The sequence below is a fragment of the Onychomys torridus genome, chromosome 22 (assembly GCF_903995425.1).
Source record: "Onychomys torridus chromosome 22, mOncTor1.1, whole genome shotgun sequence".
NCBI classification, from domain to species: Eukaryota; Metazoa; Chordata; class Mammalia; order Rodentia; family Cricetidae; genus Onychomys; species Onychomys torridus.
The window spans coordinates 33,355,135-33,382,102 of record NC_050464.1 but is presented as its reverse complement, the minus strand read 5'-3'; positions in this window follow the sequence as shown (position 1 = coordinate 33,382,102).

Here is a 26,968-nt window from a genome sequence, read left to right as displayed (position 1 = left end):
ACCGAGCTAGTCCAGGACAGGCTCCAAAGCTACAGAGAAACCCTGTCTCAAAAAACCAAAAAGAAAAAGAAAAGTCTCCTTTAGTTAAACTTAATAAAACCAAGTGAATTTCACGTCACAATCTACAGCTAAGTGTGTGTCACCTTCCTCTTGGTAAGTAGTGACTTAGCAAAGTGAAGACTTTAAATATATTTGTAGTAAGAATACTATGAGCTCCGGATGATAGCCATTTGGCCAGTTTGGTGTCCCCAGAATGGTGTCATTATGAGGGCAACTTTGACCAAGGTATAAAATCACCTGCCAGCTGTGGGAAGCTATGCAAGACTTTTGTCACCACCACAGTGGGTACGGGGGACAACAGATAAATAGATCCTCTGCTCCACCAACCAAAGACAGCCTGCCCCACACCTTTCCCACCCTTCATGTCCTCTGATCCATGCTCTTCGCTAAATTGTTGCTGGTAAGATATATCACTCGGTGAGCACCAATTTTGCATGCCCTGTTGTAGGACCAGTGAAACAGAGACTTAGTGAAGTGTAGGTCACAGACTTAGGAGTGAAACCAGGAGTCCTGTTTTTGCTCCTGCTTGTTTGTATTCTGTTATTGCTCACTGATGGTTCTATATGGAGCCATGCCTCCCTATAGAAATGTAACCAGAAAAAGTCCCACCACCCCTGGCCCACTCTCAGGAAAGACGTGACCATCCCAGACTGCCTGTACTTGGGTCTCCCCTCAAAGCTGCCGTTTATCCCTAGCTCCTGGCCTCTGACTTCATCTAGAGAGCCAACATCTTTCTCACCTTTGAGATCACTGGGTGTGTTCAGAATGACCCATATTCTCTTTCGAGTGTGCGTGTCTTAAAGCCAAGAAAACCAAGTCCAAATTCCTTATCTTCCTGGTCTCCAGGCATTAGCGGACTGAGCCCAGCTTACTGGGCTTACTCCCAACTTCTGCACATTTAGTTCTCAAGCCTGGTTCTCTCCTGCGAAGCCCAGGACATCTCCTTAGAGATGAGCCTTGCACAATGACCAAGCCCACATGCCCTCCCCAATCCCTAATCCCAGGATGGACCCCACCTTGGCATCCTGCAGGAAGCCTAAGCTCTCAACAAGGACATCGCAACTCCTGCCTCCCCCCAGCCCCCACCCCCAGCTGCTCATCTCGCATCCTGGCCAGCTCCCAGCCTATAATTCTTTCCAAACTCGCCTGTATAAAATAATCATGTACATGAAGTAAAACAGGGGTCTCATATACACACTTAATAACTCTTGCGTACTGTACAAGAGGGAATTCCACTTTATGACCCCCAGAGCTTTCGAATGGTTCTCATTTAGCTCTCTGCATTCCTGGTACAAGATCTGAAGCGTCTCTCTTTCGGCCCCAGCCTGTTGCTGCCCTTTGAAAACTGCTGTGTCTCCAGACTTCTAGCGACCATCCATCCCCACCTCTGCTTCTAATTGGGGGAGCTGAGGATCATTGCTCTGCCCTAAAGCTAAATGTCAGGGTTTTGCTTCAAATTCCGTATTTGGGGCATTGGAGTACATTGTGCTATGGAGTCTTCCTGCGTGAGCAAGTCAGAGCAAATGGAATTAAATGGATCAGCTAATCCTCCCAGCCACAAGCTCAGCAGTAACCTCAGCCATGGGGTAAGGAGGCTCCTGCCTGGCATATGTCATTTCCCCTGTGTGATGTTGTCTGAATCATTGGCCCTCCATGGCTCACTTTCCTAAACGAAAGGCCTTCTATAGTGAATGGATGGCACCCCACTGTACCTTGAGCTAAAAAACTGGGCGATGCTTAATGTTCTAAATGTTAGAATTGGGGAGCATAGTAGATACCAAAGCAACTTTAACACCATGAACATGGTCACACTTATTAAAATTAAAATAATGTGACTATAGTTCGGTTGTTGTTCAAGTGTGTCCCTCAAAGGTTTGGGTGCTGGGAGCTTGGTCCTAAGTGTTAAGAGGTAGTGGTAAATTTAAGAGGTCAGACAAGTGGAAGATCATTGGCTCACTGAGGGCATGTCCTTAGAAGAGGTTAGCATAGCCCTTGTGGGACCACCATCTCGCTTTGGCTTTCTTTCTCATGGTGTATCCCTCTTATACACATCAGAGCCACCATGCTGCGACACCTCCAAGGAATCCCTCACAGGATCTAGCACCACATCCTGCCTCCCCAGAGCAGTGCATTCAATAAACCTTTCTTCCTTATAAAGGACCCCCACCTAGGGTGTTTGGTGATAGTACTAGAAACCTGACTGATTTGAGAAGCCTGCAGAGTTTTAAAGGCTATTCTCACTTTATAAAAACACACAGCTAAGAACGATTGTGTAAAACGGGAAGAAGAGATGATGCAATTAATTAATTTGGACCTTCGACAAACACCCGTCATGGCTGATGGTTGCCAGACATGGCACTTGGCGATGAGAAGACAGATGAACCTGTTGCAGCTCTCTGCTGACATCCTGTTTCATTTCCTTTCTTCCAACACACTTCACAGGCACATGCTTCATGTTCTTGGGATGCTCCTCTTGTCCAAGCCTCTGGGCACTGACACTTACTTCCCTCTCCCTTGGGTATCCTTTGGAACTCAGCTCAAGTGGCTTCTTGTAGTAGACATCTTTCGTTGCCAATTGTCCTCATTTCCGTTAACTGTCAGCTTGACACCATCTAGGACACTGTGAGGAATTGCCTGAGATCAAGCTGGCCTGAGGGCAATTCTCATGGTTGTTATTGAGTAGGAGGGCCACTGTGGGTGGCACCATTCCCTGGGCAGGTGGCGCTGAGCTGTTTAAGGAAGCTGGCTGAGCACGCATCTGAGGGAGCCACCGTGCAGCATCCTCCATGGTTACTGCTGCACATCTTTGGCTATAAATAAGTTCCCTAGATGGAAATGATACTGAGTGAACAGTGGGCAGGCCTGCCTTTGAGTCCTCATCTTGACTTCCTTCAATGATGAACCGTGACCTAGAAGTGTAAGCCAAATAGTCCCCTTCCCCCATTGCCTTTGGTCAAAGTGTTTCATCACAGCCATGGAAAAGAAATTAGAACTGATTCCACTTCTTCCTCCATCTTCCTGTCAGGGCATCTTCACAGTATGTGTCCAGTCTGAAATCATACTAGGTGTGAGAATGTTCCCTGACACATGAACAGTCTTCCCCGTTGACATGAGAGACTTGTGCATCATACTTGTCTGCTACCTTGAAGACCTAGCATGGTCCACTGAAGCAAACCTTCAGTGCTGTTGTGTGACTTTTCCTGGCGGTCATGAACAAAAGTCTGTTCATACAAGATGGGATACCAATCACCAATCAAAGTAATGATTTCACATAGGCCTTGCTTAGTGAGCCTGTGAGTTTACTAGGGTGACTTATGTGAGTGAGGGGCTACTTAAAGGGGCATGGGTAAAGGCATGCTGCATGGCTGAAAAGCCCAATTCAGCCTGGGTGATCATCATGAAAGTCATATCCCTAAAGCTCCTTGGACAGGTTGTAGGCAGCTCCCTGGAAGACTCACCTCTCCCCAGCAAGGCTAATGGTTATATAACCTTGGGAAAAGGGTCTTGTTTATCTTACAAGTTTCAGGAGCTTGCTGGGCCTTGTGTGTTTCATTTGCTGCCTAAATCTCAAGAGCCTCTGCCTTCCTCCAGGAGGGACTGTCTCCATTCAGAGGAAACAGTTGCCTGGCAAACACCAGCAAAGGAATGAATTCTAAAGCAAATGAGATTACTAGTCACATTTTACCCTACGAAACATATCTGGCTAAATCTTTAATCATCCTGTCAATTCTATCAACACCTCCAGATTAATCCTCTTCTGAAGCGTCTCAAGCACTTGCCCCTTCATTCAGACTAAGCCTTGGATGTAAAGTAGTAGCCCTGAAGGCAAGGGTGCTTAACTGTTGCTGAGTCAGGAGTACAATATTATAGCCCTCTTTGCTTCCTCTCCCCAGTCCCAATTCTGTCTTGCTTTTGCTGCCCCTAAAGCGCCTCTGTGGTTCCTCTGGAGTAAATTTGGATGTTTTGGTTTGAAGGGCAATTACTTTTAGTCCTGACAGATAGTGGTAAAAACAAAACACCGCATGAAAGGGAAGTTTCAGGGGACATGGCCGTTCAAGATGATGCATTTAAGTTTCTGCTTAAAGCAGGCTTTGGGTAACTCTGATGGTGGTGAGGCACTTTCAGAGTGTCTGTGTCTTGGGTCATCCTCTACACTGGGGTTATCCTTGAAGGAACATGGGGACATATCCAGCAGGAGCATTCAGCATCTGGCTGGGCAGCTACATCAGGGTCTGATGTGTGCTTGTACCAGCCTGTGGCTTTGTCAGTTACAGCTGTAGGATAAGGAACTCATCAAAGCAGAAATGGCTTTGGAGAGAGTTTACCCATCAAAATACCAAACAGAAAAACCCAGTCAATGGGAGGTCCCATCTTGCCTCGCCCTTCCTGGGGACAGAATTAGCTATCTTTTCCTGTTTGTTTTCAGAACACTAAATATAAACATCTATGGCAGTCACCATCCTGGCTGTCACTTGTGACAGCCATTCAGTGTTTCCTGGTCTGTGCCAGGAACTTTGTAACGTATTTACCATATATCAGTGAGTCCCTTCCCACCTCTTGTGGACAGTGGGTAACCAGCCTTGTCTCTGTTGGAAATATCAGAACATGGAGGCTCAGGGAGTTAAGCAGCTTGCCCAAGGCACTGTGATGAGTAATTGGTATATGGGGATTTGAACCACCACTTCCCTCATTGTTCCCAGGTCTGCATTGCAACCTCCACATTTCCCAGTCAGTAGAGTAAGGATCTTTTACCCCCATCTCTTGAGTCATGTCCTTGACTGCTGTGGATATCGCTCTGTGTAAATAAAGTTCTGATTGGCCAGTGGCCAGGCAGGAAGTATAGGCAGGACAAGAGAGAAGAGAATTCTGGGAAGTAGAAGGCTGGAGAGACACCGCCAGCCGCCGCCATGAAAAGCAACATGTAAAGACACTGGTAAGCCACAAGCCATGTGGCAAAGTATAGACTAACAGAAATGGGTTAATTTAAGATAGAAGAAGCAGATAGCAAGAAGCCTGCCACGGCCATACAGTTTCTAAACTATGTAAGTTTCTGTATGCTTTCTTGGTTGGGTCTGAGAGACTGTGGGACTGGTGGGTGAGAGAGATTTGTCCTGACTGGGCCAGGCAGGAAAACTCTAACTACACTTGACTTTCACGATCCTGACCCAATTTGTGATGCCTATGAGGAGATGAGCTCTCAGAGGCTACATGGTACAAAGGAAAGAGACACAAATTGGAGAAGATCAGGCCCATTTTCTAAATCAAGCCCTCACCATGCAAAGCTAAGGAGCCTCACAGAGGAGGGGGTAGAAAGAATGTAAGAGCCAGCATGAAGAGGGGAGCTGGGCAATGCTGGCTTTAGAACATGCCTGTTGCAAGCATCATCTCACAGCAGCTGGGGTTACCTGCACAAGACCACAATGGTCAAAATTCCAGCATGGATCAGGGAGATTTCCCTGAGGCCCCACACCTACTTGCAGTTGAAGGTTGCTGAGGGAGTGAGGGTCATTCTATCTAGAGGATATGGCTGCTGGCGTGTTGCTCATGGCCCAGAAGGTAGCCACACACCCACATCCATATGGGAAGCACTAACTGGATTCTGAGTTATTAAGAACAATTAAAAAAAGAGGAAATGAAGCCGAGAGTTGGGCAAGGAGTAACAGGCATATTTGTAGGTAGGGAACCATGGGTAGATGCGGCCAATATGTATTATATAACTATATGGAATTCTCAAACATTTTATAAAACATCATTTAAAGAAAGAAATTCTGGACCCTTATCTAGGATGTATATTGAGTCCACCAGGTGACTTTGATAAAGCTCCTTTTTTTTGATGGATCCTGGCTATTCTTTCCATAAAATGGAGTACACTGGAGGAGGTAGATTAAAGCAATCTCTACTCTAGGCCCAGTGACTGACATGAGAACTGTTAATTTATGAATCAAAAACAAAAACAGCAAACAAACAAACAAAAAAAAAACAAGGAGTGTCTCCAAGGGGATAGAGATAGTGGCCAGGCATAGAGGTACAAATCTACATTGTTAGCACTTGAGGGGCTGAGGCAGGAGGATCAGGAGCTCAAGGCCAGCCTGGGTGTCACAGTTAGCTTCTGTAGCCAACTTGTCGTGTCTGGGAAGAGAGAACCTTGATTGAGGAATTGCTTCCATTGGACTGAGCAAATCTGTGGATCATTTCCTTGATTGACTCAGGAGGGTCCTACTCACTGTGGTCTGTGATCCTGGATGGTATATGAAAGCAGGCTGGACAAGCCACAGGGATCAAGCCAGTGAGCAGCATTCACCCATGGCCTCTGCTTCAGTTCCTGCCTCCAGGTGCCTGCCTTGGTTTCCTGTCTTGGCTCTCCTGAGTGATGGATTACAATAGATAAGCTTTTGGCCAGTGTTCCATCACAGCCATAGAATGCTGGGATACATAATAAGTCTGAGACCAGCCTGGGTTGCATAGTGAGACCCCATCTGAAAGAGGAGGAAGAAGAGGAGGAGAAGCCAGGCGGTGGTGGCGCACACCTATAACCCCAGCACTCGGGAGGCAGAGGCAGGTGGATCTCTGTGAGTTCAAGGCCAGCCTGGTCTACAAAGCGAGTTCCAGGACAGCCTCCAAAGCTACAGAGAAACCCTGTCTCAAAAAAACAAAAAAACAAAAAACAAAAAAAGAAGAAGAAGAAGAAGAGGAGGAGGAGGAGGAGAGTAAGGAAGAAAAGAAAGAAGGGAAAGATGGAGGAGGACAGAAGAGAGAAGAAAGAGGATGAACAAGAAGAAAACAGAGGGGAGAGAGAGGGGGTGGGGGAGGAAAAAGGAGGAAGGGGATGGGGAGGAGGGGGACAAAGCAGAGGTTTTATTGTATGTTCCTGGTGTCCCTCGTACTTGCCAGAGTACCAGACACACAGTTGTGTTCACTGAGAACTTGCTGAATGGTCGAATGGACACTAGCAATCCTTAAAGCTGTCCTGAGAAGGAGCCATGATCTCCTTACCGACCTCAGATCCCAGAAAAAGCAAGATGGATCCATCAAGGAATTCCTGCTTAGGAATCCTGAGCAGGCTCAGAAGAAGGCCAGTGAGACGTGGCACAGGTGGAAGCTGGGGTTGGGAGCCCTTCCTTTGAATCTCCCCCATCCCACCCTGAGCATGCACTTCATATTCCAGAGCCTGCTCTTTCCTCACCAGACTGCAATCTGTGGAAAATAGAGAAGAGCTCAAACCCAGCATTCAAGATCTTGCCGATGCCTCGCCTACCAAAAGCAGAAAGAGAGGATGCTCAGGAATCCAAGAGGCAGGATGTTCCAAAAGGCCCTTGTGGGAAAGACACCAGCAAGAACACCTCTCTGAAAGGTGACTTGTTTAGTTAGAAAAATCACACTTTCTTTGCCTTCTGACCCATTAGCATTCTGGAGTCTGGAGTGGGCTCCTAGTGTTCATTGAACCTTCTTGGTTGTAAAATCTTATCACCGATGACAGAATGGTGCACTGGAGATGGATGGATGGATGTTGTATGTATGTATGCATGCATGCATGCATGTATGTATTTATAACTTTTTTTCAGTCACCCCATCACTGGTCTCACACTCCCAGACCACTCTCATTTTGTTAGATTCCCCAGCAAGGAGCCTGAGGACCCCTTTTCCCACAATGCTGTGGAATTTACCTGAAGTCATGTTGATCATTTGGGTCCTGGCGCACGTTGGGCAGAGCCTCCCAGGACCCTCTCTCCGCAGGAAAACTGACAACTCCAATCAGCTCCTCGGGTCCAGCCTTGTAAAGTTTCATTCATTTGGATACCATCAGCCAACTCAGGATTTTTTTTTTTTTTTTTGATAATGCAGACAGTCTGGGTGGAAGTTTCCTGCCTTGCTCAGTCCTACAGAGAGAGAGAGAGAGAGAGAGAGAGAGAGAGAGAGAGAGAGAGAGAGAGAGAGAGAGAGAGAGAGAGTGAGTTTCTGAAATGGATAATGAAAAGCAGACGGACCGGACTGAGGACAAATTGTCTTCAAGCTCCTCACTGACAGTCAATGGAGGGTTAATTGCAAATTATTTTTATCAAGTAATTGAAGTGAATCCCAAGTAATTCATCCTACCTTGGAGATCAAATATGGGGCAAAAAATTATATGTATTATGTGTGTGTGTGTGTGTGTGTGTGTGTGTGTGTGTGTGCGCGCGCGCGCGCGCGCGCGCGCGCGCTTTCAATCCATCCAGGAGGCATGGGCTCAAATTCCATCTATGCAACTCTGGAGTTTAGGTTTCTGTATACAGGCTACTTCATGTCTCTGAGACCTAATTCTGACATATGGAAAAGTTTGCGGGGCCGACAAAGTACTGGAATTCATACAGGTAAAGGGGTAGTTTTCAAGCTTAAGCTGGCAACAATGTTTCAATCCAAAAGATGTTAATGCGTACAGCATGAAAAAAATGAGAGGGGGGATAAATAAATAAAAATGAATAAACTTTGGATAAACGAAACTAAATGAAATTAAAGTGAGTTGGCTTGCACTGTTGTTTTTTTTTTTTTTTTCAGACCTACTCAGAGCCTTTAATTACAAGCTTTATGATGTGTATTATGCAGTTGCCCCAAATTTCTTATAGGAAACATTTCTTTAGATTATTTTGGGTATGTTGGATGTTTTGCCTGTGTGTATGTCTGTGTACCACACGCATGCAGTACCTTGGAGGTCAGAACACAGCTCTGGATCTCCTGGAACTGGAGTTACAGATGGCTGTGAGCATTCACATGATCAGGAAATTAGAGGTTCGTTCAATGAACTCATAGTGTGTCAAGAGAAGGTAGTGAGAGGTCAGCTTCCGGTATTCCTCAGAGCACATCACCCTATGTTTGTTTGTCTGTTTGAGGCAGAGTCTCTCCATGAACCCAGAACCTGCTAATGAGAGGGGACAGTCTACTTAACTAGCAAGTGTCTCAATGCCTTAGGAAGAAACTACCCCTGAAGAAAGCAAGTTCTGGCTATTTCTCAGAAGAACTTAGAAAGTCACAAAATCGGGCCCTGTACATTTCCAAAAGTTCAAGGCATGGGTTTCAGAGAGAAATATGGTTGGACCGGAGAGGAAGAACGGCCAACATTAAAAATTAGAACTCACTGTGTGCCCAGAGAATCGAGAATGGAGGACGTGCCTCATGTACCAAACACTGTAATTACATGGTCTCCAAGAACCACAGCCGGTCCTGCTGACGAGGCTTATTGTCAAAACCTAGAGACAGAGATGTGATCTGAGACTCAGGCAGAGTGCCTGACTCTGGGGTTTATCTTGTGGCTTCCTCTTTTGGGTCCCTTAGGAAGCTGTCCTATGATGATGAAAAGGACATTACAAATTGCTTAACTGGATTTTCCAAACCTTACCTGGAAGAAAACGGGGATCAGTAAAAGGAAAGATGGGACTATGAGAGTACTTCATGAGAGACCTGGGGATGTGAGAATGAGCAGGGGGATTCTTAATTTAAAACTCTGTGTGTGTGTGTGTGTGTGAGTGAGAGAGAGGGGGGGGAGGGAGGGAGGGAGGGAGGGAGGGAGGGAGGGAGGGAGGGAGATTTGTGCATGCAAAGGCTATTTTGGTTTACAAAATCAACCTTTTTCTACACTTCTTTTCTGTTTATTCTTGAGGAAATGACTTCCTGTCTCCAAGGCTGTTTCCTCCTGTGTAAAATGAGAATACTAAATTCAAAGAGTATGTCGGTTGGTCCGTCAGTTGGGTCAGTTGGTCTGTCAATAGGTTGGTGGATTAGTTTGTGTGTGTGTGTGTGTGTGTGTGTGTGTGTGTGTGTGTGTGTGTGTGTGTGTGTTTTGTTTTTTGAGATGAAGAGTCTTGCTATGTAGCCCAGGCTGACTGTAAATTTGAAGTCCTCTTGCTTCAACCTCCCCAGTACTGAAATTACCCGGGCAAAGAATTGTTTTGGGGACCAAGCAATAATAGAAACAATGTTTGCCACAGTGCCTAGTACAGAGCCAGAGTCAGTAATGTTCACTACTGTCCATTCTTGGGCCCCACATTGTGTGAGAATTGCATTGTGTTGGAACTTCAGGATGCTGGGTGCCCTCCCCAACATCTCTTCTCTTTCTTCTTAGGGTCTCAACTTGAAAGTTTGGCATTTCTTCCAGGCTAAAAACCTAATTCCTTCGGCCTTTTTAAACCTAAGAGGTCCCTAAGACTGAGAGACGGCTCACTGGGTCAAAGTGCTTGCTTGCCACGTAAGCCTGAGCACACAAGTCCTGTGCAAAGCTGAATGCAATGGAGTACATCTGCAAGCCCAGCATGCTTTTCAGGGCACGGGGCAGCAACAGAAAGAGCCAAGGTGATAGTCTCAACAAAGCAGAGGTGGGAACTCACCCTCAAAAGCTATCCTCTGGCCTCCACATAGGCTCTGTATCATGTGCTCGACCAAGTAAAAATAAATACACAAAATCAAAGAAAGGAATAAATGATTTGAAAAGACTACACTTTTATTAATAAAGTTTCTGTGGGAAGCTGGAGCATACTTCGTAGGCATTTCCTTAGAAAGACAGGATTTCCCACTCTGCTCTTCTCTTTCCCGCTTCTGCAACTCCAAGGGCCTGTCAAGACCAGGGAGCAGGAAGCTGTGAAGAGTCTCAGTGTCTGACCAGTGTAGTGGGTAGCCATCCCAACATTGGCCTGGAAGTTCCAGCCCCCATTGAGGCTTCGGTAATGGTCACACCCACAAGGCGGGGCGGACGAGGAAGTGGAAGACCGAGGATGGAGAGGAGAGGCTTCTCTTGGTTCTGGGACGCTGGACGCAGGAGGTAGAAGACCAAGCAGAGTTCTCCAGAGAACACCGCCAGACTGCGCCATACCTTTGCCAGACCCTACAACCTATCCCTTCATTTGTAAGTTACCCCACAAAATAAACCTCCCTTTTCACTACATGGAGTGGCCTTAATAATTTCACCAATAGACCAGGGAGTGAAAATCTCCACGTGAGAGTAGTGGGCAGTAGGTGGGACTCAGTTTACAGTTCCAGGATGCCACCTGTCACTTCTGCAGCAGCAGAAGTTTTGAGACAGACAGCCACATCCCATGCATAGTTAAGAGCAGAGAGAAATACGTGCATGCATACTTCCCTGCTTCCTTATTGATGCTTAGCAGTTCAAGTCCCCATGCCTAGGGATTAGTACTGCCCACAGTGGGCAATTAATTTATATTTTGGGTCTTGAGCCTAGCCTTTAAAGGCTGAGCCATCTCTCCAGACCCCACATCAGTTAATTTAATCAAGACAATCCATCCAACACTAGAGACTCTGAGCTACTCTTCCCAGGTGATTCTGAGTTGGGTCAAGTTTCCAGTTCAAGCTGACAAACCCAGATGTCCGGTCATCTCCACCTACAGAGCAAGGTCACCATGACCTGCCTCTTGGATCTAATATGTGGTAGAACTTGGTTTGATACAATACTTGGGGTAGCCTGGAGGAATACTGATGTGGTTTGCAACTGAAATGCAGCAAAGACAGTCTCACCTGGGTGAGGAGCCTCCATGCTTGCCAGTCTCGGTCATGGCTGTGTGACGTCAAGGGGACAGTGGTGGTCTGCTGGCCAGTTGACAAGGACTGCTCGCGGGTTTGTAGTTGCTCTGCCATGTCTGTGGCTGGTGTTTATTGTGGTCCTCCCCCACCCCCACTGATTGTCAACCAACCTTAGACACTCAAGAATGTAGCCGTGTCTCTTGGATCTGCCGTGGCCTCGTATAAACTGCTGTTTGTTGTGGCTGAAAACAGGGAATGTTGCCATTCTTTTTTTCTTCCATCCTGTGTTTTAGGAGCAGCTGTTTGATGTCTGCAGGAGTGTGTTTCCTGGTGTGTGTGTGTGTGTGTGTGTGTGTGTGTGTGTGTGTGTGTGTGTGTGTGTGTAAACCATCATGGAAGGAGTACGTCATTAAGCAACTCTTCGCTGGCTTCCTGAGACATTGGGCCCAGGCTTTAGACAACCTTGTTTGAAACTCTACTAAAGCCAGGTACATCGAGCCAATTAAATTAGACCTTTGCACACACAGGAAAGCATATTTTTTTTTAGCCCTCAGCTTGGTTATGTTATTCTTTATAAAAACCAAGCAGGCAGTGTTCCAAAATCTCACATTGAGTTTCATTACTAGCATCTTGAGGGATCAGAGGTTTTCTGTGTGGGAGTTCAGGTTTTTTTGTTTTTGTTTTGTTTTGTTTTTAACCCTGAAGCTGAGAATTGGATTCCTTAGGACAAGACTGTAGCTCATGGGTAGAGAGGGCTTGCCTAGCATGTGTGAGGCCCTGGCTTCTGTGCCCAGATCCAAGAACAGGCAAGCAAACAAATACCACTGGACTGGGGGATGTAGCTCAGTGGGTAGACTGCTTGCCTAGTATGCACAAAAGCCTGGGTTCCATCCCCAGCACTGCATAGACCAGATGTGGCAGTGGATATCTGTCATCCCAGTGCTCTGGGGGTGGAGGCAGGGGGATCAGACATTCAGGGTCATCCTTGGATATACACTGAATTGAAACTGCCCTGGGATACAGGAAGCCCTGTCTTGAAATAAAAACCAATATAAGCCGGGCGGTGGTGGCACAGGCCTTTAGTTCCAGCACTCAAGAGACAGAGGCGGGCGGATCTCTGTGAGTTCGAGGCCAGCCTGGTCTACCAAATGAGTTCCAAGAAAGGCGCAAAGCTACACAGAGAAACCCTGTCTCAAAAAACAAAAACAAAAACAAAAAAACAACAACAAAACCAATATAAAACCCAAAGTCAATAAAATGACCCAACAAGCCCACCAGGAACTAGATGCATCCACCATGGACGGCTTGCAGGTCAGATGTAACAGATCCACCCAGGCCCTAGGCTCACTGGACAAGCGGAGCACAAAGCTTATAAGTGTACAAACATGAGGTCATTGACATAAGGGGATTATAGTTACAGTGACAATTCTCAAGTAACCCTGGCAACCACACGCTTTAACCCTAAGAACAGCGATTCCACTGTGAGCATCCCATGTTCATGAACCTCCAGTGTATTAGGAGATCTGCAATCAATGGCATTTAACAGAAGAACTGAGGATCAGAGAAAGTGATTATTCAGGGGCTGTCAAGATGACTTGGCAGGTAAAAGTGACTGCTACCAAAACGGAAGACCTGAGTTCAATACGTGAAACACAAAGTGGAAAGAGAGAATTGACTCCTGAAGGCTGTCCTCTGACCTCTACATATATGGGGACACATGAATACGTGCATGCATACACACATAACAATAATAGTATTTTTTTAAGTAAGTTCGAGGGCATGAAGCTGCACTCCTGTCAGCCTACGGCGCCAGCCTTGCAGGGCCTCAGACTTGTCACGTGACATGGTGATTATTGCAATGTAGAGCTCTCCATCAGCAGGACAAGCCAATGACTAGGACTCTGTAGGCAGGGTGTTCCATGTTCTTGTTTTGCAAGACTTTAAGACAACATGTCCTTGAACTACGGTTTTCGTGTCTTGACAGGGCACTGATTCCAACCCTATTTTGTGAAGACCAACAAGGTAGTGAGCAAGAAAAATTCAGGGGTAGGGACAGAACTGTAGGTCCCACGTTAGACTGAAATTGTGGGTTGTCCCCTCACCCACCCCATGTGATTCAGTGCCTTCATTTTCAAAATGGCGCCCAGGGTCGCTCAAGTCGGCACCTCCCATGTCATGTCAGGCCTCCCCAATAAAGCTGGGGGTCCACAGTTATCCATCATCAATCCTGTTAGTCACTTATTCCTCTCAAATTAAAAACCTCTGCTGCCGAGTGCTGTGAGCAGAGATGTCCCCACTTCCCACCCACAGACGCATGGATATTGAGAATCCAGAGAGACTCTCCAGGCCTGGCAGAAGCTATGGCAGGGGCTGTGCTTGTGGTGGGGAATGATGGAGCTGCAGCATCCAGATTCTTCAGGAGCATGGATGCTTGGGAAATCCAGGCCAAGAGTGGTTATCTGTTTGATTCCAGAGCTTCTTGCAAGTGGAGGACCCCTGTGGAACGTTTCCTGATTGCAATGGTGGAGCCTCTTCTGTCAGCTGTGTGTGTTTTGCTGCATTTAGCAGAATGGCCACAGAGCCAAAGTCTTTGGGAAGGAAGCCAAGGCCTGTGACAGGAAATAAAGTGAGGAAGGGAGGGGGAAGGGGCAAGAAGAAGAGAGGAGGAAAGGAAGAGTAGAAAGAGTGAAGCCGGGTGGTGGTGGTGCACGCCTTTAATCCCAGCACTTGGGAGGTAGAGGCAGGTGGAGCTCTGTGAGTTCGAGGCCAGCCTGGTCTGCAGAGCGAGATCCAGGACAGGCACCAAAACTACACAGAGAAACCCTGTCTCAAAAAAAGAAAGGAAGAAAGGAAGGAAGGAAGGAAGGAAGGAAGGAAGGTGGGGGAGGGAGGGAGGGAGGGAGGGGAGGGAGAAGGAAGAGAAAGAGGAAAGGAGGAGAGCAGGAGGGAGGAAGAGAGGAGGGAAAGAGGACCACATTCTGTGGTCCTACTACAGCTGAGCGGTCCCATTCCCGTGTTTAATAGAAGGCACTGGAGTCAGGATGTAAGAGTTATCTGCCCTTCCATCCCTTGCATCAGTCCTCCCAACAGCCGGAACACAGGAGCAACCTGAATTTACGTTAATAGATGAACAGGTAATGACCATGTGGAATACATTCACAGTGAAATAATACTCAGCCTTGCAGAAGGTCTTCCATCGGGACAACACAGGTGGACCTGGACGATGTGACGCTAAGTGCAAAGGGCGGGGGGGGGGGGACCTAAAGCAATAATTGCAAACAGGGTGCACAAGGGTGGCTGACTGAAATAGTGTGAGGGGGAGATGGGAGGAGATGGTCACAGGAAGTTTCTGTTATACAAGGTAAACAAGTCCGCGAGGGCCAGTGCACAGTGCCATGCCTGTGGGCAGCAACAGTGTTCCATACCTAAATTTTGCTAAGAATAAGCACTATATGAAATATTCTTTCTTAACAAGTTATATTTATTTCTGTTTATGTGTGTGAGTACAGGCACATGGGTGCAGGCACCCAGAGAAGCCAGAAGGAGGTGTTGGAACCCTTAAAGCTGGAGCTAGAGGTGGTTGTGAGCCACCCACACAGACCTGTGAACTTAACTCGAATCCTCTAGAGAGCATCACACACTCCTCACCTCTGAGCAATCTCTCCAGCCACTCTATAAAGTATTCTTTACATTCAAAGATAGTAACGGAATAAAACAAAGAAAAGGTAAGAGGTAACCTTTAGAGGTAATAGGTGGCTTGCTATCAGTGGACCCTCTTGCAAATGTGTGAACTTTCGGTATTAACTGCCTACACACACACACACACACACACACACACACACACACACACACACGGGGGGGGGGGGGGGGGGGGGGGGATGCCCCCTCCCTTCTCTCAGAGTAAAGGGATAAAAGGAAGGTGAGCAGAGAGGGATAATTAGAAAATTCAAGAGTTTACCCGTACAATGAAAGCATTGATAACCAAGGTCCAAACGTCCATGGAGAGAGAGATTTGCTGGAACGTGATAGGTGTGAGAAAAGACTACCCAACCCTTTATTCTTCCCACAGCCACTGAACCATCAGGATGTGACATGGGAATGTCGCCTCCCAGCAGGCCAGCAGGTCAGGACCAGAAATACCTGTGGGTCAGGGGAACAGGGAGAGCCTTCTGTAGCAGAGGCTCTGACAGAGACAGCTACAGAACAGACTCCTTAGTCCGGATTCCCAAAGGGTCTTTTACCATCAGCCATGGCGATGCCACATGGTGTGTTGAACCAGTGTAATGTCAGAATCCTGGAAGATGAGCAAAATGGGAGCCTGGTGGAATTTAGAACTCATTTGACATAACTTCTAGTAAGAATGAAATGGAGGAAAAGTGTAAAGTCCGTGAGGGACCAAAGGCCTCTGCTCACAGACATTAGGAGAAAGTGCTTAGCCTATTCCCAATTACCTGGAATCTTCCATTAGCTGGGATCACCCTATCTCTTTCAGGGAAAAAATAACGGGTCTGAAAATTAATAATGTGAAGACAAGAAATTCAGGTGAAAGGGTAGCCAGGGACACATCTTCAACTTCATCTCCCTGCCATTTCAATCCCACATCCAAGTTTCTTGAATTTACAGGAACTGGACTGTGAGCCTCCCAGGGTCAGGGGCTGTGTTTTGCTCTTCACTGCTGTCTTCTGGACATCTAGCCGAGCATAGAGTATTAGGGAAGAGTGCAGGACAGGGTGTGTGAATGAATCCTGACCCCCCAGAGGGCCTCACAGAAAGACTCCAGGGACATTACCACTGGCCAAGGCTGGAAAAGACAGTCAACTACTTCAGAAAGCTTTATGACCATGAGGTGTCATAGATAAAAGGCACCTTTTCTCTTTGCCCCACTGAGAAAGGTGATCTAATTTTTTTTTTTCAGGAACTTTGTTTTTGAGGCAGAGTCTCACGTAGCCCAGGCTGGTCTCAGACTTTTTTTTTTTTTTAAAAAAAAGAATGATCTTGGGGGCTGGAGAGATGGCTCACTAGTTAAGAACACTGACTGCTCTTCCAGAGGAAAGGGATTCAATTCCCAGTAACTACATGGCAGCTCACAACTGTCTGTATCTCCAGTTCCAGGAGACCCGACACCCATGGCAAAATACCAATGTGCATAAAATAAAAATAAATTAATTTTAAAAAAGCAAACAAACAAGAAAAGGATGACCTTGAAGTTATGATCCTCCTGTCTCTCCTCCTGCGTGCTAGCTTATGACCAACCCAACTGGCCTTGACTGACCACTGTTAACACTACCCAGAACAGAACAGAAGAAACACCCCACAGAGCCCCCGTCCAAATCCCTAACTGCAACATTGTGGCTTTGCAACATTGTGGCTTAGCATATGAAGGTTTGTGTTGCGTCAAAAAGTTTTTGGGGTTTTTTGTTTGTTTGTTTGTTTTATGTAGCAATAGATAAGTGGAATAAAAAGGTTAGTATCACCTCCTCCCAAGAAACAAACAAATAATAAAGGGAAGGTGGTAAGGGCAGAGACGACTTTCAGCCCATTCTGTGTAGCCCTATAGAGGCTCCGCCCCCAGGGATAACAGAAGACACAGAGCAGTTGTGCAGAACGTTGGAGGTAGGAGCTAGGAGTTAAATGAAGTACTGAGGACTCCGGGGCTTGGGTTCTTGGTAGCTACGGAGCTCTCTGCCGCCCAGTCCAGCAACCTATTTGTGGAGTTGTCTATGCACACAGCGCCCCAGAGGCAGGCCCCATGGTAGCTTTAAAAGAAAGAGCAAGACTGGAAAGGTGCTTAATCACTAAAGTGCTCACCACATGACCGTGAGGACCTGAGTTCGGGTCCCCAACACTCACAAAACAAGCAGGGAGTGTCAGCACAGGCCTGAAATCCCAGCTCTGGTGAGACAGAGCCAGGAGGACCCCTGGAGCTCATTGGCCAGCTCATTGGCCAACAACCCTTGTCTAATTAGGAGCAGCCTAGGTCCCAGAGAGATCCTGTCTGAAAACAGAGCAAAACAAAACAGGAACAACAACAACAACAACAACAAATAATAATAATAATAATAATAATAATAATAATAGCCAAGGTATCTTCTCAGGGATTGACACCCTCCCAAAGTGGACCTCCACACACACAAGTGCACACCTACTCACATGTATGTGCAACCCACAACAGAAAGAGAGAAGAAGCCAAACAAACAGCCAGGGTGGGTGGGGGGGGGGAGATATTGCCCTAGCCTGCTGTGAGGGAAACCATGCCTAAAAGCAACTTAGGGAAGAAAGGCTTTATTGTATCTTACAGTCCATTATCAGAGGAAACCAAGATAGAAACTTAGAGGCAGGAGCTGAAGCAGAGGCCATGGAGGGGGTGCTGCTCACTGGCTTGCTCCTCATGGCTTGCTAGGCCTGTTCTCTTATAGAACCCAGGACCACCGTCCCAGGGTGGCACCACCTATGGTGGGCTGGGCACTCCCGCGTCAATCACTAAGAAAATGTACCACAGGACAATCTGACAGGGGCATTTTCTCAGCTGAGGCTGCCTCTTCCTGGGTGGCTCCAGCTTGTGTCCAATTGCCAAAAGCTAATTAATTAACGCTGACATGAAATGTCCCCCACAGGCCTGTGTGTTTGAACATTCTGTCCCCAGCTGGTGGTGCTCTTCTGGACAGCTGGGGAACTTTTAGGAGATGGGGCCTAGCTGGAGGAGGTAGCTTGTTGGGGGCGTGCCTTCAAGTGATAGGACCTCACTTCCTCCTTGAGCTCAGCTTCCTGACCCATGCAGTGATGTAACCAGTCTCCTCGTGTACCAGCCATCATGCCTCCTCCACCATGATGGAAAGGATCTTCTGCACCATGGGCTGGAACAAACCCACCTCCCTCCAGTCATTTATTCCATCACAGCGATGAAAATAGGAACCCACACACCCACCGAAGTGCAATGGGTACCCCTGACTTCGTCTCTGTCTTTGTCTCCAGACCCCCAACCAAAAAAGCCTGGTCGTGAGAAGCTGCCCTGAGAGGTTGGACAGAGAAAGGTCAAAGAGCTGAAAGTGAGTTTGAGACACTGACCCTCTCATCAACCCATTGCACAGATGGGTAAACTAAGGCTCCAGTGGTAAAAGGCAGAGGCCCTCAATGGCACAGAGTCCTGCATAGTGCGCCGCTTTCTTCTCCATCTTCATGCCCTACCGAGCTGCTAAGTAAATGCAGTATGCGTTCTGTGGGGGTTGTCTATAGAAGCCAAGAATCCTGAGATCCCACATCGTTCCCACGGCTCCATAAATCTCCATGCCATGTTAAATGCCGGGTGCCAAAGTCCTTGTGAAATCAGGCCTTTCTGGGTCTAGCAAAAATCTCTCTCAACCTGTCACTATGATTCCATGTTATGACTGGGTTCCATCTAAACAATCCGTTTCTATAATTATATAGATAAAAAAAAAAAAAAAATCCCACTGCTAATGTCCTCGGATCCTTTTAGTGCTGGGAGCAGCTGCCAGGTGCGACACCACAGACCGGACGCGTGAGATGGCCCGGGCCAGCCCCACCGTCAGCCATCCCAAGTTCTGTTTATTTTGTCTGGTGACACTTCTTAGCAGAGGGGAATTAAGGGCTGGAGTCTGCACCTGCTAGATTTCTCTAGACAATGCATGATGGCCCATCCCATTTTATATTAAAAACAAAAAGAAAAAAAAAAAAAAAAGAGCTGCTTTGTAATCTGGGCTTGCTGTCATAGCTCCTGTGTTTACTAGCAAATGACTCTGAGCAAATGACAGTCTCCATGTGCCCCAATTTCTCTCCACAGTAAAACAGGGTTAGTTTTGAAGCAGAGGTCTGAATATGTAGCCCAGGCTGAACTTGAACCTTCTGTCTTTCTGCCTCAGCTACCTGAGCACTGGGATGACAGGCTCAGACCACGGTGCCTGGCATCAGTAACATCCTGGAACAGGAAGATTGAAAAGAATATTCTATGCTGTGGTGTGTGGAATCGCCTACATTTAATAGCTTGGAAGTGGGGCCTCTTTAGTTGGTTTCTTCATGGGGTTGAAGACTTGAGGTCTATAGAGTCCCTCGAGTACACGCTTCACAGATAAGAGAAGGACCAAAGAACTGAAAATGAGTTTAGGGATCTTCCTGGTCAGCCAACCCATTACACAGATGGGGAAACTAAGCCCTGGAGGCTGTGTGGGCTGTTTTGATTAGGCTCATAAACATCCTCAGTGTGGGAACAGACAGCCAAGCTTTCCTGCTTCCCTTTGAGATGCTCAGTGTGTTCCCGGTAAAGCCAGGGAAGCTTGGAGAAATTATGAGGGAATGAGGTGTCCACGAAGCACAGAAAGTGAAGACCTCAGCAAAGGGAATGTATCTCTCCAAACAGAGAATGGGGAACCTACATATCTGTACCCCCAAATCACTCAGAGTGCTGAGGTGAGAAGGGGCTCCTGGGCTGGCCTAGTTTGGTGGCTCTCAAAACTTTGTTTGGCTTTGCATACAACACACCTGAGGAGGCCAGGCATGGAGCAAGGTCTCAGGTTCAACCCCTGGGATGAAAAACAATTTTAAGAAACGATTGGGCCTGTTAAGATTTCATTGTGGGTAGGGGCGGGCCTATGTATCCCCATTCCCTCCCTGAGGGAGTGTCGGCAGGTAAGATTGTTGAGGGAGGGAACATCATTTTTTTTTTTCAGTGCTGTATCAACTGACAATTGCCCATTCGCCAGGAAATAACCTCACGACCACACCCAGGCAGGGAACTCGAACTAAGTGGGTCATACACAAACAACACAAATGCACATACATGCATCCACGCACGTGCGCACATGCACACACACACACACACACACACACACACACTCACTCACACACACACAAAGACATGAGAGAAGAAGGGCACTTATTGAAAAAGAAAGGAGAAACTGAGGCTCAGGGAAAGAAGGCTTGGCCAAAGCCAGCCGCTGGCACAGAGGGCACATTCCTCAACTTCAGGCTGTTCTCTGAACACTAGCCCCAGAAGCGACTGTTGTCCTGTTGGCTCCATCGTACAGCAAAAGTAGAATGCTGGTTCTTTTACCCAGAGAGCCACGGGGCATCCCATGACCGACCACGTGCGTCTCAGTCCATCACTCTTTTCTGTTTTGGTTTTGTTTTGATTTTATTTTTGTTCTTGTGTTTTCCAGGCTTACCCTCTCCACACGCCTTTCTTCTGGGCCACACAGAGAGGTCAGAAAACAGCTAAAACCAAAGAGCAGTTGAAGAACTGTACATTTTTCGACATGATTATTAAAACTCTCAACAGACCATTAGCAGCTCCGTGACTGAGGATCCTTTATCCATTTAGGAAGACTGGAATGGCTTTAATGTGTCCGAATGTAACCACGGATTCATTACACAACCATGGCATTGAATTTCGTGTCTACTGGTGCAACCACTCACCCGAGTGTTCGTTCAAACCCTGCTAGCTGGCCGTCCCTCGGTATCTTCAAGACTGCTCATGTCCAGATGCTATACGGCAGAGCTCAGCCTGCCCTACCTTTTCCATGTGTTTATTCGGGACCCAGGACTAAACGGGGTTTGTGTTTCAAAGCTCTTGGAAATATTTAGGTAAAACCATCTAATAATCTGAAATCTGAGAGTTCAGGAGGCAGACAGCTTGTGTGCATACACTTCCTGGGGCAGAGTTATGACAGCCTTGATGAGAGACTAGTCCAACCATGACAAGAAATAAGACTATACATAGAAATCCTGAGGTCTGGTAAGATGGATTAGCTGGTCAAGCACTTGCTCTGCAAACATGAGGACCTGAGTTCAATACCCAGAACCATGTGAAAGGCAGGACATGTGTGTGCCCATAAGCCTAGCACAGGAGAGATGGTGACAGGCAGATCCACACGGGACTTGCTAACCAGCCAGTCTAGGGGCACTGGTGAGCTCCGGGTTCCCTGGGAGACCCTGCCTCAGAAACTAAATACCTGCTGTAAACCTCTGTCCTCAGACCCACATGTACACACATGCATGTGGAACCAACCATACACGCCTATGCATGTGCACCAATACACATTGGAACATATATGTGTACACACAAAAAACACACAAACACACACAGCTAATAACAGCAAAACAGAAATCCTCAAGACGGAGAAAATATCTGGTGATCGGCCATTCTTTTAAAAAGAATGAAGAGAAGGAGGGACAAGCAGAGAAAAGGAGGAGGGGAGGGGGAGGAGGAGGCGGCATCACCAGGCTTGATGGGAGAGGGAAGCTTCTTTCAGAAATGCCAAAGGACCTCCATAAGGCCTGGAAGATAAGAATCAGTGTTGACCAGGTAAAGAATGACAATGGCAGACAGGACAGTGACCCTCCAGGAATATCTGTTGACTTCCCCTGACACCTCAAAGTGCCAACGGGTATTTAGGGAAGTTCGGCTCCTATCTCTCATCGAGGAGGAAGGTGTTCGGAATGCTGGAGGCCCAGGGTGCCCATGCAGCGGAAGCAGCCCCGCTTACAAGTGAGAGTTTTGAGTCACTTGCCAGCCGTGGCCTCAGGCAAGTTGCTTAACCTCCCTGTGTCTTGATTTCCACACTTAGGAAGTGAGAGTAATAAGGAACAGCGTACAGAGCTGTTACCTGGGGGAAGCCATAGTCAAGGCTGGGCTTGATACCTTGATGGCTTGAGGTCCCAACCTTCTCTCCCAGCCTTGTGATAGCTGCTGATCAGTGCCCAGCCCACAGCTCTTATCTACCCTAAAAGACTTACCGTGGAGGAGTTGGGTCGAGATTGGATGCCGTACACGTGCTCACGGGGTGAAGACGCTGTGTGTACACACTGCAGGAACAGAACCGGATGTAGTCTGCATATGACGTATCTTATGGATTTGCTGTCGTATCCCCTATATACAGTTTAAATATGCATACATATTTAGAATCTGATTCATCAAAATATCCCCCAGCAGTGGGTCTCGGGGAATTTTCCTTCCCTTCCTTCCTTTGAGAAATATTTACAGACTTCTGCTTTGTACTGCACCCCGCCTTCCTTCCCTGACCCTTGTTTAATTGTTTAAATGTCCTAAGAGTCTACATTTATACTTATTTTAACCTTGATAAACATCATTTGGAAACAACACAGCCCTTCCATCAATATCGCCTAGCACCACAGACGAGGATGCTGACACTTCTGAGAGACAGAACTGAAGAGAGAAAAGGCCAGCCAAACATAGCACGCGCCGCCGCCCCCCCCCCCCGCCCCGCCTCCTCATCGGCACCTCCATGTCCAGTTTTTTAATCTTCCTTTTTTTCAGCTGAGGGTCACCCTGTGTAGATGTGTTCTGCACGAAGGTAGAGCTGCCCATCTGCCTTCCCGTGGGGTCATGCAAGCTCAGGAAACCCGCGGCAACAGGGGGCCCTTGGTGGGGGAAAGAAACCACTTATCTGCCTTAGCTGAGTTCAGAGCTCCCCCGAAGGCATCCTTCCTACACTCAGGGGGTGGGTTTTGTTTATCCCCCTGGCACACAATGAAATGTTGAGAACACATGCTCAGGGTGAGGTGGGGCCTGGCCGAGGTTAAAAATGGAACAGCGGCTTTGATCCCCAGCCAACATCAATGACGCTCGGGGTTGGGGCCAGGGTGAGTGGTCATGTTCCCTTGTTCTGTCTCCTCAGAAGGTGCAGACAGCCCCCACCTCCCTGACTCCAAATGCAGACAGGGCTTCAGATTGGAACATGGATCCTTGACCCCAGACAAGGAGTGATGTCTGGGGAGCCGGGAAAGCATGCTTCTTAAGCATCAGGCAGGGGCCCATCTCCACTCCCCGATCTTCTTCTCATAGTATCAAGGTTCTTGAAGGGTCACCACAGATAGACGGAGGCCAGCAGCAGGCCAATGGCGCATCTCCTGATCTGTGGCCACCACTTGGGAACTGGCCCTTCAGATTCTCTGAGAATTTCTCTCCCTCTCCACATCTGTCGTTTAATTAGCAGATATGTGTGGACGTTAAGTTCCAAAGCTGAGCTCAGCAGGGGAATCCAATAGCAAAGACACCCAAGCTTTTCTTTTCTAGATCCTTGAGGGTGACTAAGAAAGGCATAAGACAGGAAATGAGACTCCAAAGGTGACATGCTCTGAGGAGGGTGTGGGAAGCGGGGAGGAGATCAGAAGGGAGAGATCAGTGGCCTATGAGATGCCTCGGCAGGTAAAGGGCGGGCTGTCAAACCCCTGAACCTCCACGGTGGAAGGAGAGAATCCACTCCTGACACTGGTCCTCTGACCTCCGAGTGTGCACTGTGACATGCTTGTGTGTGGAAAGACACACAACAGATAAGCAGAAGGCAGAGAAAGAGGGGTAAGGGATGAGGAGGAGCAGGAGGAGGAGGAAGAGGGGGAGGGGGAGGATGGGGAAGGGGAGGGGAGGAGGAGGAGGGAGAGGATGGGGAAGGGAAGGGGGAGGAGGATGGGGAAGGGAAGGGGGTAAGGGGAGGGGGAGGAGGAGGGGGTAAGGGGATGGGGAGGAGGAGGGGGGGAGGGAAGGGGGAGGAGGAGGGGGAGGGGGAGGGGGAGGAGAAGGGGGAAGGGGAGGGGGAGGAGGAGGGGGAAGGGGAGGGGGAGGAGGAGGGGAAAAGGGGAGGGGGAGGAGAAGGGGGAAGGGGAGGGGGAGGAGGAGGGGAAAAGGGGAGGGGGAGGAGAAGGGGGGAAGGGGAGGGGGAGGAGGAGGGGGAAGGGGGAGGGAATTACCAGACTCTGGAAGATGGAAGGGACTTTAAGAAAGGCGGGATATCTGAATGAAAGCCAGAAAGATAAGAATCAGAGCTGGTCAGGTGGGTGTGGAGGCAGACTGCTTGGGTTTTTAGGAAGCTCATGTGCACCAAATAAACTGTGTGGATTAGAAACTTGAAAGAGCCGGGCGGCGGTGGTGGCGCACGCCTTTAATCCCAGCACTCGGGAGGCAGAGGCAGGCTGATCTCTGTGAGTTCGAGGCCAGCCTGGGCTACAGATCTAGTTCCAGGACATCCAGGGATACACATAGAAACCCTGTCTCAAAGAGAGAGAGAGAGAGAGAGAGAGAGAGAGAGAGAGAGAGAGAGAGAGAGAGGGAGGGAGGGAGGGAGGAAGGAAGGAAGGAAGGAAGGAAGGAAGGAAGGAAGGAAATTGAGAGAGAGAGACAGGAATAAAGTAAGAGTGTGAGCTAACCGCCTTGAACAAAAATGAACTAGCTGCATTTGTTCATGGTTAACTTTTCAATCAAACTACCAGGGGTCGGGCAGTAGGTGAAGAACTCTGTTTTAGTCCAGCTTACAACAACCAGCCATAACTGGTGATTTGTACACCTCAGGCATGTATCCCTCATGCGTCTGTGAGCTAGGAAGACCAGGATGGAGACGGCAGAGTCCAGGTCTGGACAACGTCTTTTTGCTCCATAGATGGCCCTCTTTTGTGGAAGACAACTGAACCCCATCAGGTCTCTTTCGAAGCCCTGCCTTGTGACTTAATCATAGGTCAAAGGCCCATCTCTCTCAGCACCATCACCCAGAGAACTGGGGTTTCACTATGGGAATTTTAGACAGCATCATCCCATAGCCAAGTGGTCTTCTCCTAAGGTCGATATTTCTCCCAGCATGCACTGCAGATCTGTGTCCCTCACCCACATTGCCTCATGGCATTCTCACAGAAGATATCACAAACTAAAGAATCTAAAAGTTGAAGGTTACTCAAACTGATCAAATCCATAGGCACCTGGAGGCACGTGTGTCAGGAGCTGGTAGAATTTGAGCCCAGAGCATCTACAGGTTCACATGCCCTCTACCGTGTTCATCCTGTCTCAGCAGAGGGCCATGTCTTTATTGAGGTCCATGTGGAAATGGAAGCATCTCCTAGCCAGAGATGACTTCTTCATCCAACCATCCATCCCATCACATGTTTACTAGTCAATGCTCACACATTCAGAGCTCTCTCTCTGTGTGTGTGTGTGTGTGTGTGTGTGTGTGTGTGTGTGTGTCTCTCTCTCTCTCTCTCTCTCTCTCTCTCTCTCTCTCTCTCTCTCTCTCTCTCTCTCTCTCTTTTCCTCCCTCCCTCCCTCCCCCCTCTTCCTCTGAAACAGTTTTGCATACCAGATCATCTCAGTCTTCTGAGATAGGATGTCACTGCAGAGGGAAACTTCTGAAACTCCTCTGCCAAACTCCTTGAGGTCATAGGTGGTAGAGGTTGTAGGTCATATTGGAAGTTCACCCAGTGTGCCACTGTTACACGTCAGAGTCTCTTTAGAAGTTCCCTTTGTTTCAAGTGATGCTTCATGACATAGGGCACAGACTTGAACTTGTAGATGTCAAAACAAACTCAGATTGTATAGTTCATTCCTGTGGCTTCACAATTACAAAACCAAGCCACAAAAGAAGAAGCAACTGCCCTGTGTGTTGTGGAGGATATGGGAAATGAACTAACAAGGTCAGCACCTCCAGCAGAGCCACCTTCAGAGTGCCGAGCAGGACACCCCTGTCCTCCAGTAACAAGCGGCACCATCCCACTAGGAAGGAGCCAAGCACCACATTCATCCTTCTTCATCTGAACCGCAGCCAAACTGGGACACAAGAAATTAAGAGTTTTTGCAAAGTCCTTGGCTAGAAAATGCGGATGTTGTGCCTTTGAGATTTGTCTCTGCTGGGGTCTTCCATTGGTCTGTAGAGAAGATAAGAACCAAATGAGCCACCCTGGGGGTGGGGCTACTATGTACTTTGCCACCAGCCTAGGGGACCAGGTGCCACCATCTTTCCTTTTGTTGTTAGTTTTTTCTGTGATGTTGGTGGGAAAGATTGACCTCTTGGGTTGACACAAGCAGCCTGATGTCAACTCTGCTGATCCCTGGTTGTGTCACATAAGGTAGGAGGTTTCACGTCACACAGCCCACATGTGCAACACAGAGACATTCAGTCAAGCATCGTGATTGTTTGAAGATACAACGAAAGCAATGATGTCAAAGGGTCTGCTTCACAGAAGTCAGATCTTAGTTCCCCTCTCTAACCCACGCCCATCTCTAAACCACAATGGCTCTAAAGGTACCTTTCTGTCTTTTTCTTCCTGTCAGATACCCCTCCACCACACCAGGACCCCCACAGCAAACACACACACAATGTCTGTAGTGAACACACATATACAAACACAAGTACATCCTGTCATCCTCCCACCAGATACCATGTTCACGCAGACATTATGCATAAATGCACCATGTAGACACATACACAACACACACACACAACACACACACACACACCATCACATATTCACACATACACATCACACATAAACACACATCACAGTCATGCCACACATACATATCCACAAACACAGCATATGGACATACAGATTGCACATGTGGACATACCCACATAGAAATGTAGGTATACATGTAATTAAAAATAAAAATAAAAAT